At 39.5% G+C, this 16,940-nt stretch overlaps 1 protein-coding gene across 4 annotated transcripts in view; it reads left to right on the forward strand.

The window, feature by feature from the left end:
- The first annotated feature begins 7,406 nt into the window (after positions 1 to 7,406).
- The window catches only part of STON2 (stonin 2), a 72,876-nt gene continuing 63,342 nt past the window's right edge, over positions 7,407 to 16,940 (forward strand). Inside the window, exon 1 of one of the 4 annotated variants that reach the window (XM_051806723.1) lies at positions 7,407 to 7,455. The gene's annotated coding sequence lies outside the window, so the exon portion shown is untranslated. Of the gene's footprint in view, positions 7,456 to 7,559; positions 8,093 to 11,967; positions 11,987 to 16,940 lie in introns of those variants that run through there. The other 3 variants (XR_007907603.1, XM_051806722.1, XM_051806724.1) reach the window with 3 other exon arrangements.

A 16,940-nucleotide genomic window follows, 5' to 3' on the forward strand; every position in this document is an offset into this window, starting at 1 on the left:
TGCTGCTGCCAATAGCACTTGTTGTAGGTAAAAACAGAATTGCTGGTACTAGAACCAGCTTGAGCTGAACTGATGAAGCTCAAGCTTAGTGAGGTCACCCATCACCTTCCAAAAAAGCCCGTGTTTTGAAATATGATGTACTCAGGTGAGGTGGGGTCAGAAGTATAGATACTTTATTTCACTTGTAGCCTGTAGTCAATGTGGAGTTGTTTTCTGTGGTGGGAGTTGAGTACCAGGTATATGATGGGGTGGGAGAGGTGTTGGGGTTTTTTGTTTTAAAGAGCCACAGAATTCATCAAAAACTAGTATGTTTGGTTTGGTTTCCTGATTTTGTTTGGGTTTTTATGTTGCTATATTCTTCTTAGTCTTAAGACTAAAAACACTTCAATTAAAATTAAAATATTACTAGAAAGTATAGTTTGTAAACCTACAAGACCCATTTCATTAGAATGTGTTATTTGGTATAATGCCAAAATATTCTTCCTCTTATCTAAATTGTCATGATCTTAATGGCATTTTTGAATTCAATTATTTTATTCCTTGAGAATTAATGAGGAAAAAAGTCACTCTAGCCTACTTGTCAAAAATAGTCAGATGACCCATAATCAACTTCTTCCAAAGCTGAGCTGAGGGAGGGCAATGTATTATCCATCCAGGTAATGAAAACTTTAACATCTAGTCTTAAATTTCATTTTCAGAAAGAAAAGTGGAGATGGGGCACCATTGTAGTTGCATTTCAGGTAGGAAGAGATAAATGTGATTTCTACTTCCACAGCACAGCACCCGAATCCTGTAGTGAGCCTCAGACAAAATGTTTTAACCCAAGAGGTGCCAGTGCTGCTGCCACTTATTCTGGTAAGCTTTTCTGAGGGCAGCAGCACTTCAGGCAGTCCTCCACTTCAGAGAGATAGGTTGCTCACATTTTTATTTTTTGGTATCCAACTTTTTGGGCTTTCCATATAACACAGGTTGCAATTCTAGATTTTTGAAAATAACTTGTGAAGAGTATTAATTTTCATGTTGCAAAACACTGAAATTCTAGTTCTCCGATTCTGCTGTCTGTCACTTTCTGTACTTCCTTTTTTTTTTTTTTTTTTGGTATGTTTGTTTTTCTTCATCCTTTCTCCTAAACACAGGCTGTACTTTAAGATTAGTTGTTCCACTTCCCATCTGTTATTTATGAACGGGGCTCCATTTCTGTTCAGGATTCATACTAATTTTTTTTTATTCCTTGTAATTAATAGCTTTTGCTGGGGAAAAAAAAAAAAAGTTGTATCTGGTGTGTGTGTTTGCAGCCACAAGGGGGTATTAGACACTAAATGGTGACTCAGACTTGTTAAATACTTGAGGTGCCAAAGATTGGGAAGGGAGTAACTTCCACACTTTCAGTCATTGCCATATCATGGCAATACATGTGTGTGTATATCAAGAAGTGCGTGTGTTTATTTATATATATATATATATAATATTATATATATATAATATATATATTATATTTTATATATATATATAAAGAAAGAGAAAGATAAAAAGTTGTTGGTTGCAGGAGCTTCAGAAACTTATTTAACAAAATGAATTAATTCAGTACTCTTATTGCTCTCTTATTTTTAGAGCAAAAGTTCAAAATTAAAAATCAGTGTAGCTTCTAGAAAGACCTGGTAAAGACTTACTGTACCTAGACTGTTAAAACTTTTTTAGTATGTAAATCTGTTAACCATTGTGCTAGTCTGTCTTCCAACATCTTTTGGACTATTATACGTACTGATAAAATGTGGACTAGTTGGGCACAGCTTGCAGAACAGTGGCCTCTTTTGCAAAGTTAAGTCCATATTTTCTTAGAGTATAAAATCTTTCCCACTAGAGTGAAAAACGTTTAGCAACAGGTGATGAAGAATTTTTTTTAAATCACTTTTTCACTGAGACCATCTGATGAAATATCTGAGCTATCCTAATAGCTTGAAAACTGTAATTTAAAATATTTTACAGTATTTATTCCTTTCCAATCTTACTTTAATGTTTAGTAGGCTCTGGACTTCACTATATAATGAAATTCCATTAATTAATGGCATTTTAGGTACTTCTAAACAATTTTTTTATTATTATTATTATTTGGCAAGTTTCCCATATCTATTCAACAGCAATTTTAAAGGAAAAACTTATTTGCATTACTAGTATTAAAAATGGATATGTGATAAAAAGTCAAACACTTCATAAAGTCATTATTATAGCTGATGTTAAAACTACTGAAGAAATACGTGGCATGTTCCAGTTTAAGGTTTACAACTTTGCATTATAAAAAGGATACTTCTTAAAGAATCATCCAGCTTTGAATTCAAAGGCTGAAGGCCTGACAACCTACATGTTGGAGAGTTTTCCAAACTGTTCTGGTTACCTTCATTACTGATACTGTGATATCAGGAGGAATTGAGTAAATTCTTTTCAGTTTGTATTAAGTTTCATCTCTGGTTTTCATCACATTGATTAGAGGACTGAACAGTCCATTAGGAAGAATAGCCACACCAAAATATGTATACATTTTATTGTGGAATCCAGCGTTGTGTTAAATGTTCAGCTGTAATTGGATAACTAAAGGATTTTGTATTTTTTTACAAATAATTTTGTGTTTGACTTGGTTGTTGAAATCTGGGAAACATTGCACAGAAGGGAGGTGACTCCAGTAAGAGAATTCAGACCCAGTGAGATAAATGTGGTGATCTCACTGCACGCAGCTGTGTTGGCTTTTTCTGCCCCTTTGCTAAACAAACAGCCTTACTGAGTTCCCTACTCGGAGTCTGATCTTTGTGGAAGGCAACGGGTTGCAACTAGGTAGGAACTTCTCAGAACAGAGCAAGAAAGAAGGGTTTCTTCACTGATGTAACCTCTGAACTGACAAACTGAATGTTTTTTAATTGTTTGCCTACTCTGCTATCTTGCATATTCAGTGAGTGGCTCTATAAAAACAAAAAATATTTACTTTTTTTGCACATGTAAAATCTTTCTTTTTGATTTTGGGACCTAATTATTATGTTTGAGTTTACAAGCCCCGAGAAGTCTACTCTTCACTACATTTGTCATTTTTAGTTCAGCTCCAAAAGATAGATTGATATGAAATACTTTTAAATGTTTCTAGTGATACTAGTTCAGCATCATAAAGCACAGCTCTCAGAGTAAACAGTTTGCAAATAATCCTTTGGCTGAAAACTGAAAAACTCTATGGTAAATACTGAAAATGAATAGGAAAAATAATCTAAAAATAAATCCCCTTCTTAAGATTTCAAATCTAATGTCTCATTAATCCCACTTGATACTCTTGAGAGGTGCTAGAACAAACGATAGTCTGTGTCAGTTTAAAATACTATTCCTTATTTAAACACAACAAATAAAATATTCATTTCCACTCTCTCCTTGAGATTTCTAAATGCCAAATCATAAAGACTTTTTTGCAGCCACAGAAAAGGAAGCTTTCAAACTACATAAAATGAGTATGTTTAGTAAGTCTTTAGCTCTCCCGGTCCTGCTTATATTAAGTATTTGGTGCTCCCGAATTCCTCCACTAGCCATAACACTCCTGACACTGCTATTCTATGAACTCTTCACTTGCTTGAATTGCAGGCAGAACATGCTCTGCAGCTACTGATTAATTTGGTTTGCTCTTACTTCGAAAAGCAAGAGTTCCTGAACATTTTAGCAATTTCTTTCCTTGGGGAAAATGCCCAGTCTATGAACAGGAAATGAAGATGATGGCCTGCCATGCTGGAAACAGTGCCTTTGTCCCAGCGCTATTGGTTTTAAACTGATCTTGCCATAATGGAGACATACAATTACATAAATATCTCCATAAAATATATAGTCTTCCAGGCTTGGCTGTGTTGGCTGAAGCAAAGACTACTCACATGCACATGGCACAAGATAAGGGAGCCAAGTAAACAATCTTTTGGCACAACCCATTTATTTTCTCTTACTGTTCTTTGTGTGGAGTCAATATCAGCTCATGGGCTGAGGAGCGTGAACCACAACACTCCTGTGAGACTGTACTTTGTGATACAGTATAAAGAAATAGGTGAAGTACAGACTTAATTGTGGACATAGGTCCAGATAGGTAAAAAATTCTCAAAGTGCTTCTGTAGACTTCTGAATTAAGCCTCTGCTGACGTACCACTGAGAGTTAAATTACATCTCCTCACTTCATTTAATATCATGAAACATATTGAATACTGTTAACTGATGAATTCAATTAAATCTGCAGTAAAGCTTGCATGAGAATTGTTGTTTTATATTGGAATAAAATAGCATAATTTCCCAAGATGTAATGAATTATTAATGTCTTTATAATGAAATATGCACACTAAAAACCCTAGTTAACTGTCAAGTTGAAAGAACAAAAAGTCAGGCAATGCATATTTTCAAAATAAATTGGAATTGAGATCATTCTAACCTTTAGTTACGCAGTACATGTGTTTATAGTTATGTTTTCACATGTTCTAAGCCTGTAGAGCCTCATCATTCATACGTTTTCAACATCAGTCAGAATACCAACAATAGAATGCTGTATTTTTATAGTTAATATGTAGCATTGTCATATTCTAGAAAATGGAAGGATATAATCTTTGTTCTTCAAACCCAAACTACTTGAAGTAGGCAAATCAGGCTGTCTGGAGTGTGTTTGATTTCCCCCCTGCCCCCCACACTCTGTCCTTACTTTCAGGGGGGATAAATATTCAAGTATATTCTAACTTCTTTTTCTATTGTAGGAACAGCAGTGTTCAACCATATATTGAATGTATAATTATTTATATGGAGTTATTTTAGTTTTGATTCTCTGATGTAATAGAATATTTCACTGGGAAGGACCTATAATGACCATCAAGTTCAACTGTCTGACCACTGCAGGGCTGACAAAAAGTGTTTTCTGTGGGTTTGATTCTGAGAAGACTCAGGAAAATAAAAGAGCATGTAACAGGTATGTTACCTGCTAATCACTTCATTCTAGGTCTGACTAGTAAACGAATTTCAGAAACAAAAAGTAAAAATTTCTTGCAAGTCCAAACAGAATACTGCTAGTAAACAGAGATGTCTGATATTGTGGTAATGATGTAGTAACTTTGATGGAATCAATAATTTAAGACAATCAAATATTCTAAAACATCTTATTGCTCTCTGCCCCTGCTCCCCTACCCCCCCCCCATTGTAAGAGTATGTTGAATAAAGGAAATTCGATGTACTTAATATCAGAAAAAGTAATTGATGCTAGAGCCAGCTTAAGCCCGATAATCTGAATAAAAGAGGAAAAAGTGCTAAAAAATAATATACTATATGCAAGCCTTTTTCCTTAAATGACTTTTTTAAATGAGGAAAAATCCCTTTCCTCAACCTTTAAACCATCTAAAGGCTATCAGTAAAGCTGCATTTGGGGTGAAAAGGGCAGAAAAGATGGAAAGTATATTTCTGGTGCTGAGTCTTAATTACAACGTGATTGATGACATTTCATGCTGTGTGCTATAGCAACACAAGATATAGCAACCACTGCCACTGTTGGACTGTTTGCGACAGCATTTGTAGCTACCTTTATGACTACAGGTTTGTAGTATTGTTGTGAAGTTACTCTGCAATGGCTCCTGCTTTTATTCAGAAAACAAACAAGGAAAAAACCAAAAACAAACAAAAACAAAACAAACAAACAAACAAACAAAAACACAAAAAACAAACAAACAAAAAAAATGGGGTTCAGGACTTGATCAAAACCAGGAAAGGATTGACAGCCTTAAAGATGACTTCTAGCCAGGATCTCTCACAGTACAGTACATCAGAGGTCAATGATGTTATTCTGGATCCTGGATTTATTAAAGATGGGGAATATAAAGTGAAACAACTGGAAAACTAATCTGTAGTTCTTTTGGCTCATAAAACAATCCTGAGAAGGAACAAAGATGCCAGTTATACTGGAGCAGAACTATCCCATGTCTTTGTTGTAGTTACCCTGTACATATGTCAATGAGTATGGCTCCCAGCCTAAACCCGTTTGGGCCCATGGGCAGTGTATGCAACTAAACATCTTCTGTGTGACTGGCTTTGTCTGGGCAATCAACATTTTGCACTGCTGGATAAGACACGATCTGCAAGTCCTGTTTGGGAACGTGCGAGTGGTGTGTTATTTCCTCCCAGCCACCTCTAGTTGGCACTCGTGTCGGCGCTTTGGGACACAGGCTATCCCCGGCTTGTGCTACAGGGGCTTTGGGGTTTTGTTCGAGTGACTATGTACTTTGTAATGTGCATCGCCACATTGCTACGCACCAGTAGTAAACCTTCGACCCTCTTTGAAAGCCACTTCAAAACAATCAGGTCAACAAGACGCGCTAAGCTGCCGAGCATAACGTCAGTTGTAATTGCGTGGTTATCTTGCACTTCACATTTGAGATCTTCCCAGTGTTTTACACTTAAAAAAAAAAAAATTGCCCAAGTTTAATTCTTCTCCAGGTGAACTAACCATTTTTACAGTCAGTCCCCATTACTCATTAAGGCTGTTATTATAATGTTTAATGCAAATGTTAAGGTCATTAACATTTCTCAGCTGGCAAGGTACAATTTTCTAGGATGCTCTTTGGTGACTTCCTTCTCCCTCAGCTCTCCAGAATCTGCTAATGGATGTAAATGTACACATCTGTGCTCACTTTTGTACTGATGATGCACATGTTCATTTTGCATAATTTTCCTTTCAGCTGGAGCCTTGAAATTGTACTGGGGTTAGAAGTTAATGCCTCCATAAAGACATTTCCATATGCAAATTGCTCTCTGAAATCTTTAAAGGCAGAAATAAGATTAATATTAATATACTAGTTATATTATTAGGCTTGTAATACTAATACAGCTTAACAGCTTAGAAACAATTTGATTCATAGACATTGTATTCTGTATTAGTCAGGACTAATAAAGTTAATAGGGGGATATTTGCTGATCCGTGAAATTCATCAGGGTGGGTCCAACAAAAGAACTGAGGTGCCTGTTAATTTGTATTAGAAGGGGGTGCACAAAATCACCAGTTACAAACAAATAGTGCTGTATTTAAGCACGCCCTTTGAATGACCCCGGAGCAGAAGGATTTGTTTGCATTATATTTTTTTTATTTGCACATTGATATTTTTCTGCCCGTCTCCTGGAGGAGACGGCAAAGTCCGTTGACGTCGAATCGCATTTAAAACGGGGCCCCGAGAACAACCGAAGGGATCGATTGCGGGAACACCCGCCCGTGCCGGCGCTCGGCCGCCACCTGTGTGAGGGCCGGGCCGGGCCGGGGGCGGGGGCGGCACCGGGGGGCGGCCCGGCCAATGCGTCGCCGCGGCCCCGGGGAGCGTCCAATGGCGGCGGCCGCGCTGCCCCGCGGGGCGGGCCGGGCCGGGCCGGGGCTGCGCCGCCGCCGCCGCCGCCGCCGAGCGCGCCGTGGGAGCACCGCGCCTGCCGGTAGGTGCGCGGGGAGCGGGGGGAGCTGCGAGCCCCGGGCCGCCCGTCCGGCACCGCGGGGAGGGGGAGACGCGCCTTGTGCGGTGCCTTCCGACGGCAGGGGCAGGGGCAGGAGCAGGGGCAGGGGCAGGAGCAGGGGCAGTGCGGCTCGGGGCTGGCGGGCAGCGCCGACGGAGGGGCCAGAGGGGGACGTCAGAAACGGGAGCCGATGAGACCTAAAGCGAAGGCAGGTGGCCCGCCTCCGCTGGCGGAGCTGGGGCCGCTGCTGCCTCCCCCTCGGTCCCACGGTCGCGGAGCGGGGCCGCCCTCGGCTGTGCACCGTAAGGGAACCGTGGATCCCCAAGGCACCCCAGCCCCTTCCCCGGTCGGGGCTCGTGGCGCCGCTTCCAGCCGCGACCGTCGGGACCGAGTTTCAACCTGTTCCCCTCGGTCCTCACACCGTCCCTCCCTCAGGGCAGGTCACCGCGCAGGCTGTCGGTGCCGCGCAGCCTTGCAGCCCCCGGCGAGGGCTCCTGTCGGCGATGGGCGGCTGTGCCGGTGCGAGCGGGTCGCTGCTCCTCGGCCGCGGGAGGGTTAACGATCATCAGCTGCAGCCTGGGGAAGCTGCTTGTATCCACCTACCCCTCAGCTGCTCTGTGTAATTACTCATGTTTTGGATTTTTCTTTGCTTGGGTCTACTAAATTGTACTAAATTGTGCTGCTACTGAAATGTTTTTTCCTGCGGTTAAGATATTGCAAGGCAGAGAAAAATCGCTCGCTCATTTTTCTGCTGTCACGTTTGAATATGCTATGTAAATGACCCACTGAAAAAGCTCAAATTACATATTTCCACGCAAAGAGAGTTTTTGTGTTGATGTGGGACCAGACAGCCCCTTCCCTGCACTTTTGTGTAATTCATGTGTTAAATGTTTTTTCTCTACTGCAGCTCCACTTTTTTTTTCTGTTGGTTTTTGTTAAGTATTTTGTTGATTAATTGGCTGTAATCAGAATCAGCTTCTCTGATTTTTTTCCCCCATGGCTTACTCCCTTCTGAGACTTCAGTTTGTCAGAGAGAAAAAAGTTTAAAAAATGCCCTAGTGCTTAACTAGATGAGACAATACTTTGCAGCTCATGTCTTCTCATACTTTAGTTGCGCCTTTCGCTGGGAAATATCCTTAGGATAACTTCATAGTATTGGTTTTAGGGCACTTTTAGAATTGTCAAGGCAAAAAAATTGGCAAGCATTGGCATTTTTTTACTTGTGAATTGGCAGTGAATCATTCTTGTCTTCTGTGAAACGTGCATTTTGCAAACTCACTAGTCTGGGCAAGTAAATTTCAAACTACAGGTTGCTTGCAAAATGTTCGTGTTTGCCAATTCTGGCATGTGACTGATTTCGTTTTCTCTTTTCTCTGCCAAGATGCCAGAAACATACTTTGTGTTACACAGACAGGCGAGATCTGGACTTTGCCTTAACATCGTCCAGATAAACAGGTTTATGTTAATCAAGTTTGTGTTATGGCAAAAAAGCTTGAAGAGCAGTTTCCCCCATCTCTGTGAGATGTATTATGCAGGTTTATTCAACACATCTGACTTTCCTAAATACTTAGTTTCCTAATGGCTAGGTTCTCTCTTCTCCAAGAATTTTCAGCTTTGATTGATTATAACATAAAGCAGTGTTTGCTATGAAATTACATTTAATTTGCTACATTGTGCTTTTGTCAGGTAAATCTTTGACCTTTTCTGTATACCCTTAAAAGCTTTTCTTTATATTCCTGTAAAGCTCTCAAGTACAAAGCAAGTAGCAGTAACTCCCTAGCAGATCTAACATACAGTTTTCTTTAGATATAGGAATATAGCTGGCAAATTTAGTGATCTCTTCTCTTTTATAGTTGTGGCTTTTAAATTATTTTTAAAATAGCAGTGCCATCAGGAGCATAACCATTAAACTTTCCAGTAAAAGAAAGGGGTCAGATTTTTTTTCTCTCCCATGTAGCACTGTACATCAGTTCTGATTAGCTGTACTCTCTTATGATTTGTATCCTTAATTATCATTAAGAATTTAAGAGCATACCTTTGTCTCTAACTGCAGATCTTTCCTTAACTCAAGTTCCTTGAATCCATCACTACATCAGTGGCATAATTAATACTTGGTGTGGTGTGGTTGGTTTAGATTACAGTCCAAGGGACACAAGGTAAAAAGCTACATCTTAGCAGTGGCAACCCCCCATCTGGAGTCCTTGTTTGTGCTGCCTTGCCAGCTATCTTGTTAAGAACTAGCAGCTGGTACCATTCCCTGCTTGAGAAACTCAGACTGTGTGGGGGTTAAAACCATATTTTGAGTGGGCTAAATACATCATGTTTGTAGAGTTCTTCATTTTCAGCTCTCTCAAGTCTGGCATCAGCAAATAGAGATGAGAAATGGTATCTATATGTGTTATAAACCTCTCAAGATGTTTTGGTGTGCGGGGTTTCTGTTGCCCCTATTGTAAAAGTCGTGACTTTTCCAGTCAGTGAGATGGTTTCCAAGGTGGCATCAGTGATAAGTCATGGATTCCCCTGCTCTGACACTTGGACTGTGGTAGTAGCCTTTCTTCTTGCAGCTTTTAACCCAGGTATTGCACTGAGGCTTTTTACAAAACACCTGTCGGGATCTTTCCCAATAAACTAATAAGATCAGTTTTGAGTTGTTGAAAAGTCCTATTAAAGGCTGTCTTTGCAACAATGTTAGCCTTCTCTTTGAAAGCTGGAAAACTAAAAAGAGCATGAGGAAATGAGCTATAGAACTATAAGGATTCATGGGGTGCTGCATAATCTAACATAATCTTGGCCGTCCAGAAGTTGGGTTTATCTAAGATAGTCACTTAAGGTCAATCTGCAGTCAGCTAGGAAAGGAGAACCTTTAGCAGGCAATTCTTGGGCAATTTGTCTGAACTGTTAGTTTTATTACCAAAAAAAAAAATTGATGAAATACTCAATGGCAAAGCCAAATTATTTTGTCCTCAGATTTCTTAATACATTTTCTTTGGAGTCTAATATGCTGCATGTTTTCTTAAAGGAAAATGGAAGTAATAACTTCACAAATGATTAACCTCAAGGAAGAAATGCCTGTCTTTGTATGTGTTGGGTATGAGCATGTGTTGTCTTTGGGACTATGGCTGTAATTATGACCACATGAACTTGAGTCCTAGGAAACTAGAAGCCTTACAGCTCAGCTCATACATCTGGAAACTTTAGGGATTAAATCTTTGCTCCTAGTAGGTGGTGAAAGTTTTTCCAACACCTTAAACAGGGCCAGAAATCCATCTAAAGGTGTCTGTATTGGTAAGATTGCTTCCCAGATAGGGATTATGTGTCCCCTATTGACTTCTGTGATCAATTTTCGCTGTCTTTTAAATGTGCAGATAAGGTGAACAGGGTGGAATGTAGCTTTTTTTTCCCCAAAGCTTAAAGGGGAGTAAAATTTCAGAGATTAAGATTGAAAAAACACAGTCCTATAGAAATACCAGGGGACATGCATCAGGGTTCCAAGATGCTCTTCCATTCTGAAAAAACTTTGGATGTAAATACATGAATGCATTACTTAGAGCAGGATTGCACTTTTAAAATTAATATCTTGATCACCTGCATTTACTGCACTTCAGTTTGCATCTCAGAGCCTATAAACTGATTTTGTTTGGGATAAATCTGAGTCAAAAGGACTTGAGGAGCTCGTTTAATGTACTCCAAGTGCTAATGCAAATTCAGTCTACAGGATTTGGAGATAATTGGAAGTAAAAGCCACAAAAAAGTAGTGTGAAAGCTGTACCCTTAATGCCAAGTATTTCACTCTACTACTCTGCTCCTACTGGTAAGGTTTTACTCTGTTTATTAGTGTAAACTTAGGATATAGCCTGTTGACCAGCTTGTCAATCAGTTTTATGTAATATAATTCTTAGTATATATGGACAGAAAAAAAATACAAGGGAAAGAATAAACATCACAACATAATGACAAAAAAGTTAAGAGAAGACATCAATGCCAGGACCATGTGTCCATTAGGTAACGATAGAAACAAACAGTCTTTTATTTAATAAAAAATACTCTCAAAGGAAGGAGGTTACTGAAGTGTATAGGTTTCTTATACATCAGTTCTATAGAGCCAGTTTCTGAAAGGGAACAATAAAATTACAGAGCTTTTGGCCCTCATCCATCCCAAAAATCCGTCAATAGATACTTTTTTGACAGGACATGTTTCCTAAAATGTTGACAGTATTTTCTCAGCAGTGATATATTAAGGTCTATCAGTCCCCTGCAGTGAAATGTCTAGAAATATGTGTAAGATTTTCTTGAAGCTTATACCCTTAGATGTGAAAAAGACTTGCAAGGCTAAGCTAGTTGCCACAGTCTTATTAGGGGGGATTCACCTTATTCGAAAATAGATCAGGCGAAGGATCCTCTGGAGGTGCTGTGTTCCTTCTGTTGACTATAAACAGAGCATCAGGTGACTCTCTCAGATGTCTAACTGGGTGTCTGGAGTTAAGTGAGGTGTGATTCGTCTTGCTTTACTGAGGTAACTGAACTAAATGTCTCTACACAATTCCTTCTGCTTGAAACAGAGGACAGAACTGACTGGTATGCTTCAGCATCCTACAAAGGTGTTCTAGGAGTACAAAACTGTCCTAATATTAAAAGGGCAGGCAGTGTGCTCCAGAGCTGAGATTCAAAGTGGAGCTCCTGGTCCAAGGGCAGCAGACCTGGCTGGTGAGCTGGACAATAAGGATGTCTTTTTGCTGAGCTGTGTTTCTTGATTAATTATGCTCTTTCAGGCCAAGTTTTAGTTGGCATTTAAAGACATGAGTATTTATAGAAACTAATTCTCTCTGTGGGCTCTTGGGTTTGCCAGCTGTGAAGTGAAATGAAATGAAAGAATTATCTTTTAATTTACTCTTGAAAATGAGGGTGGGTATATGATACAGTAATTTTGCTATCTGAATCAGGGGCCTCTTGTGAACAGAAGGTACCATTTGCAGAACTTCATGGTGGTTTTGTGGTTGTGTGGGTGATAGAAATGTGGGGAAAAAACTCTACTGAGCGTTTTTGAAGAGAAAAAGTAGCTGCATAACTGAAACTAGAGCTGGTCAAGCTCCACAGCACAAGGCCAGTTTATTTTCTAATAAACAGTTTCAGTGGAATAGCTGTTAGGGAAGAATTTGGCCTATGAAGTTTAATGATTAGTTGGTGTTTAATTGCTAGCTGCTCCTGAGGACAGAAACCTGCCAACAGAAATGCTCCTTTCTGATCCTTGCTGTGTTGTTTCCAGTTCACCACAGTTCAAATATTTGCCTGGATAAAAATTATATCCTATATATAAAAATTATACATGGTAGAAACATCAGGTGCATGTTCCTAAATTCATCCTAAATTATAAGGTTTAGCATGTGGAATAAGGTCTAGGCTGATAGGTGCATAGATTTTTTGGGGGCTATTCACTGCCAGAATCTCAAATGTCACTGAAGGGGGTAAAACTGAGGTAGAATAGATTGGGCAGATCTGGGCTTTCCTCTCCTAAATAACACATCTCTGACGTCTGCAATTGAATTACCCATGTCTCTCTGAATGAAGGCAGCTGTGTTAGTTTACCCCACTACATGTGGACTCAGAGTTTGGCACCAACATTCATTTTTTCCCTGAAAAAATTGCAGTCTCCCTGTATTCAATCCAGGCTATTGATGTGACTGTGCTTGGAGCTAAGGCTGGTTGAGGGTGGCCACAGACTTTTGGGAGCTGCAGCTCCGAACAGCTGCATTAGCTCTTCAGTGACACTGAAACAGGCACTAGCTTTCAACTGGTAATTCCTTCTTTTCAGGAAGTTTGTCTTGGAAAATACTGAAGTTCTTCTAATTCTGCTAATTTTTGGTAGTTTGTAACATACTTTTGTTTGTGTCTGTGTGAATTATGCTGGTGTCAAATTTACAACGCTGACGCAGTGAGTCTTGGTACCAGAGAGTCCCAATCCCTTTGTGGGCCTGTGTCTTTATGAAAGAGGGAACTAAATACCTCAGATATTTAAAAATCTGCTTGTCTGCATGCCACTTCCAAAGTTTGTCCATTGGGGATGGCAGACTTTGCAAAAGGTTACCTGGATTCAGCTTCCCCAGAGCTGACAAGAGAGCTGTGAGACTGCATTAGCACTGCCGCGAACTGGTATTCCCACATGCCATAATGCTGTGCTACTGAGACATATTGTGGGTTGAGGAGCAGAGTAACCATGGTTACTTACAACTGGGTGGGGAGATGGGGTGACTCGACTGCATTACTTCCATTCATTGAGTGATTCAGCCATTGTCCCGCTCTGTGGGAGCTGGCTCATATGAATTTTAATGTATAATACTACACATTTTTTAACACCCTGAATGCTTTGTAACTGGGCATTTGTGTCAGACTAAAATATGAGCATCTCATGGAAGCCATGCAATAATGTTGGTATTAATTATTTTATACCCTTGAGCATGAGATGCAACTGGTCCTTCTTGCTGCTGTTAATATCAGAGGCTCCCCTTTTAGCTTCCTCAGCAAAATACCCACTGTAATAAAATATGAGTGATTTGCTGCCTCCATATGCAACAGAGGGCCGCCTCTCACCACATACCTCTGCATCACTCGCATGGTCTCATCTAGATAGATGGCAAAGCATCTTGGAATTTCTTTTCTGGAATGTACATGGTTGCCTACTGTCTCACAGGCACTGGCATAGGGGTAGTACCATAGAGTACCACTTATTAGTGTCTGTTAGTAAAAATGAACCAAACCAAAACCTCAATAAAACCAAAATCGAGCAACAAAAAATGAAGCATTTTCTCATACCCTCTGTTCCACATCATGGTAGTGTATCATGCATTCTTATGTTTTGATAATTAAACAAATACAATTGGGCACAAATGACACAAATGCGTTAGACAATACCATTGCAAATGTACTATTTTATACTATGTATGAATTTGACTTGTCATGAAGTTTGTTTCTCATTCAGATATATTTTTGGTAATATTATATAAAATACTGGGTACCTTTAAATTCACTCTTTGCACAAGCTTTTTTTTTTCTACAGTTGTTTTTCATTCTCTCAAAACAGCAGTAGCCATGCTAAACGAACAGCACCATCAAGTCTAATGGACCTATATTTAGGGTGTCTAAAATAGAGAGTGACAACAAATGTGATATTTGTGGGTTGCCCTGAAGGGCTGCAGTGTCCTGGCATCACACTAAGTTGCGTAATTTCAGTTGACTCTTCAGACACTGGAAATGAGGAAAGACCAGTTGGATCATCAAAAGAATTTTCTGCCAGAGGAAACTTGTTCCCTGTGATACCTCTTCCAGAGTACTGTTTTTTATCTGGCATTTAATAATCAATCAGGTCTTCCTTAAAGTGGAAGACAACTTCTTGTTTTAATGTTGCCTTTATCTGTAACAATCAAAAAGGATCTCATTTATGATGAAAATCCCTTTTTAAACTCTCCTCATTGGAAGGGTTCTGCTGATACAGATTAGAAGTTATAAAATATGTTATATAGAAGTACAGTTATATATAAATTATTTATATATAAATAGGTGTTAGCTATATGGAAATACACAGAAGGCTTGAACAGAAGATGACTTCCTTGCTCAGCGTTCATAAGCTCCCTTTCCAGCCAAAATTCAGCACAAGCAAACTCTGTTTTCATTCAGGGCTGCATCACTTCCTCAATAGTCCTTGTCTTCTTGATGCTTTCACAGTTGAATTCTGTGTTTTTCTCTTGCTCTGAATCTGTTCTCCTGTTCTGTGCATACTCACAGCTCAGCTAGATCAATGGTCATCCTCTCTGTAGGCATACAGCCTACAGTGAACATCTCTGTCTGCAAGATTCAGTTTGTCACTTGTCTTGAATATGGCTAGTGTTTGAGGGCTTGGCTTCTTACTTGCTTGCTTGCTTTCCCCAGCTTTCTTTCATTCTTTCCCTAGCTTTCTTAGTAAAATCAGTTTAACTGATACTGATTGATGGCAAATAATTATACCCACCGTTTTCAGTGAAGATGTTTTCACCCAGCTTCTAGCATTAACTTAGTTGTAATTCAGAAAATAAAGCCCTGATTTCGTTTGTGCAATTGAAACCTGAAGCACAGGAAGAATTCTGCGGGCTCTCCTTTTACAAAATGGAAGCAGGATCAGTTTTTGGGTTGTACAGTGAATACTTGAAAAGCAGTAATTTTTTGCAATGCATATAGGCAGTGATGGAATGCCATTATGTGTCAGAACAGGATGGCACTTTGTACAACTCACAATGTGTGTTTGCTAGAAGACTGTTTACCATCCAGCACAATATTCCAGTAAACTTATGATCACTTACTCGCTTCCCTGTTTCTTTTGTCATTAGTCCCACTTTAGGAGAAGGACAGGTAGATAGGATTTTTTGGTCTGTGTTCGCTTCTTGATGGCTGTCTTCAGTGATGTCAGGCTGCAATGACGTAGTTGGTTCAAGGGTGATTAATTGTAGAACATTATGCTTTTTGCATAAGTGAGATAACTTAAAAAGCACACTTTGATAATCATCACAATGGCAAGTAAAGTACAGTAGCTTTTGGAGGGTTTGGTAAATGGAATACATCTGGCTAGCTTGTCTGTGCACAATTTAAACAAGAATATATGAAAGCATTAATATCAAGATGTGCAAACCAGGTTGCTCAGTGGGAATTCTCTTTGAAAAACATGTTCCTTGTATGATGCACTTTTTTAGGTTTGAAAGAAGAAATCAGTTTTTAAACCCAGTTCCCTCCACATACTATGAATTGGAACGGTGGTTGTTCTAGCACTGTGTTGTGCAATAGTTGTGACTACTGCAAATTCACTGTCCTGAAGCAAAGAAAAATCTGTGACACATATAATGGGCAGATGTGGAAGTCTGGGATCAGGGTGCTGCTTTGGAGTTCCGCCCTGTGAAGGCCTTGAGAAAACAAGGAAGAGTGGTAAGGACCATGTACCTGCCCTCTTCTGAGGGAATGTTAGCAACCTCTCCTCCCTTACTGCATTTACACTTTTTGTTGCCTACTGTTATTACCAATGGAATTTTGTTGAACAAAGTAAAATCTGATCTGAATTAGTCTAGCCTTTGGGAAGAAACCCCTTAAATTAGTGGGTTTTCTCCTTTTTGTACGATACTCACTGAGGAAAAAAAATCCCAGATTTTAGAGATGAAAATGTTCTGCTAAACAAGTTGGCACATTGGCTCTTCCCTGTGATCTTGTCCCAGTCTACTTTTAACACATTATTACTCTATATGGTAACAGAAGCATTTGACTGATTTTTTACCTCAGATTCTAGTTTGAGTTGAAAGGCTGGCAGTTTGGGAAGTTATCCTTCAAGTTTCCATGCAATTACATGACTGGAGGCTTCAATTACACTTTGAATGCATCATGTACCCACAGGGAGCTGTATTGAAAGTCCTGAAATGTAGAACAGCTTTTCCAACGTTTCAACTGGAATTCTTCCT

This window comes from Manacus candei, unplaced genomic scaffold (genome assembly GCF_025592945.1).
Source record: "Manacus candei isolate 608988 ecotype Guabito, Panama unplaced genomic scaffold, ASM2559294v1 h1tg000067l, whole genome shotgun sequence".
NCBI lineage: Eukaryota > Metazoa > Chordata > Aves > Passeriformes > Pipridae > Manacus > Manacus candei.